Here is a 2804-nt window from a genome sequence, read left to right as displayed (position 1 = left end):
CCATGGGGAGGAGCAGAGTGGCACAGCTGTTGTAACTGTGACCTGGCTGCTGCCCTCATCGGGAGGGCTCTGGGCCCCATTTCCCAGTGGGGTTCATTACCGGTGGCAGCGGGTGCTGGAGGTGGCCATAGGGCAGTGCTGGTCGCTCGGCCTGGAGGGAACTGGATACAGAGCGAGCCCCGTGGGTACGGAACTGGCACCACGGGCAGCTTGCTCTCCGACTGGCAGCTGCGTGGCACGGGTGCTCCAGCACTGGCTGGGAAGGTGCTGCCTGCTCTTCCCAGCTGCCTCCAGCTCTTCTCGATGCCTGCAAGAACCTTTGGCAGCTTGGCCCTTCTGCCTGCTATGACACCTCTGCCGTGCTGGGTATTGGCCAGAGGTGCCAGGCTCTTCCCAGAGAGCTGCAGTGGGATCTGTCTTTCCTGGTCACCCGTGGGCTGCAGGAAGCTCTGTCCTGGCACCAGCCTGCTGCACAGAGGAGCAGGAATAGATAGTTTTTCCTTCACCTGGCCTGTCTGCATCACTGTCAAGTCCCTGTGCCCTGGGCCAGGCCCCCATCAGGCTGGGCAGGACTGGCTTCCTGTGGCCCCCTGCCTGGAGGAAGATGTGCTCGGACAGATGGACACGGACCACAGGACGAGCCACAAGCCCTGGTCGAAGCCCCACACAGCCCTTGGAGCTGGGCTGCTGTGACACCTCGATGCTCCTCCATGGGAATTTGGACTGAGGCCCTGCAAACTCGTTTCCTACCACAGTGCCATCCTCTAATGGGGACAGGGCTGGCTCTGGGCCACCCAGCTCTGCTGCCAAACGTCAGCGGCTCCGTAGCTCCTTGGTGACTGTGAGGGCCATCGTGTCCCCCCTGCCCTCATCCCATCTGTTTTTTCTTGATGTCCTCCAAGAGCGGGATGGAGCCAGGTCCCTTCTCCTCCTCAGGGCACCTCACAGGCTCCTGGTGGATCTGCTTCTGGCTGAGACAGTGGGTTAAAAATAGAAATCCTCCTCTGGTATAAGCAAGCATCCAGGCTGCCACCCCCCTGCTGCCACTCCTGGCATATAGACCCCCCTTTGGAGCCCTCTTGGGCCTCTCAGCCCCTCCATCCCTTTGCCTTACGGTGCCAGGGCAGGATGGAGCTGTTGGAGAAGAGGGATCTGCATCCCAGTGACATGGAAACTACTTGGAAGAGGCTGTGGGAGAATGATGGGACCAGCCACAGCTGATGTAACTTCTGAAGGTACCCTGCTGTGGGCATGGGGGGGGGGGTGTCACCTCTGAGGACCCCTGCATCCACGGAGGGGGAGGCAGAACATGCTGTTCCCCAGCAGAGTGTAATCCCTAATCCCAGAGATTTCACTGTGCTGTCTCTCAGCCTTGCTTTTGGAGTGGAGTTTTACCAACAGCAGTTAAGTAAACTAAATAAAAAGGCCTGTGCTTGCCAGTGCTGGCGAGGCTGAGCCAGTGATTGGCAAAGCAGCACCATTAATTACAGCTCGGCGCCGCTGCCAGCCTGCCGGCTCCGGGAGAGGTGGTGGCAGCGCGCCGGGAAAGCCAGAGGGAGAGGGAGGGAGCAGGGAGATGAGGGAGGGTGGAGGGAGGGCACCGGGGTCCCGGGCACTGGGGGAGTTGTGGCACAGCAGGGGGAAGCAGCACAGAGACCCTGCTCCCCGCCGAGCGCATGTGCAGGAGCCCACGTGTGCACACGCGTGTGCATGCACACGCCTCGCAGGAAGCCGTGATTTCAGCAGGCTGTGACGGCAGGGGAGTCGTTCCAGCACTTTCACAGGGGTGATTAGTTGGCAGAGAGGCTCTGCTGGGGCTGCTGGGGGCCAGGCTCGGTGCTGGGGGTCCCCAGTGCCAGGGGACGGGCACAGAGCAGCGAGGGCTGAGCGCGGAGGCAGCTTTGAAGTTCCCAGATGTCTTTGAACTGCTAGTGAGGATCCTGGAATTTTGGATCTAGTGAAGATGCTTGAAATTGGAGGGTTGTGGACTCTCCGGGTGGGAAGAGCTCGTGATGGTGTTCTGTTCATCAGTGGCACCTTTGGGCAGGCAGGGAGGTGCTCCTGTGGGGTTGAGCCCGTTTTGTGGCCCCGTGGCCATGCTGTGCCACCAGCCAGCCTGCTCCTCTCCAGATGCCACCACCTTTTAGCAGGGACCAGAGGCTTTTACCCCTGTGGTTCAACACCAGGACTGCCTGACCCTTCCTTACCCTCATGCCCTTGTCCCGAGCCATCCTCACATTAGGAATCCTCATGGATTGTAGCTTTTCTACAGCCTATTAAAAGAACACTGTCAGGTTAAAAACCGTGTCTCTTAAACCCCAAATCTCCTTTACTTTGCTATTAATCGTTTCTCAGATTATTAATGCCACGGGGTTTAGTGCTGCCCGTTTATCACTTGTGGGGCTGGTTGGTTGTTTCTGACTGGAGGGGAGAGGCAGTAGCTGAGCTGAAGTGTGATGGTGATGATCCAGCCGTGCTGGGAGGAGGGAGCTGGACCAGGTCCCTGCCGAAATCCCGGTTCACGTGAAGCATCTTCAGGGGAAACAACCTGTTTGTGCAGCGTGAGCAGGGCCGTGGAGCGGTGCCTCCTCCGGCTGCCGGCGAGGGAGCTCCGCTCACATCCCGCTGGTTCCTGGAGCCGGGAGGGATGCGATGGCAGCGATGGAAAGGGGCCGTGCTCCCGAGGGTGGGGACCCCAGGGTGCCGCTCCCCCAGGGTCGCTTCCTAGTTCTGTAATCGCTCTTTAAAAGCTTTAATTAAAAACCTGCCGGCGGGCAGGGAACAAAGGCAAATGGCAGGGGCTG

The sequence above is a fragment of the Chaetura pelagica genome, unplaced genomic scaffold, assembly GCF_000747805.2.
Source record: "Chaetura pelagica isolate M959 unplaced genomic scaffold, ChaPel_1.0 scaffold676, whole genome shotgun sequence".
In the NCBI taxonomy this organism is placed as follows: domain Eukaryota; kingdom Metazoa; phylum Chordata; class Aves; order Apodiformes; family Apodidae; genus Chaetura; species Chaetura pelagica.
This window is presented reverse-complemented; position numbering follows the sequence as displayed.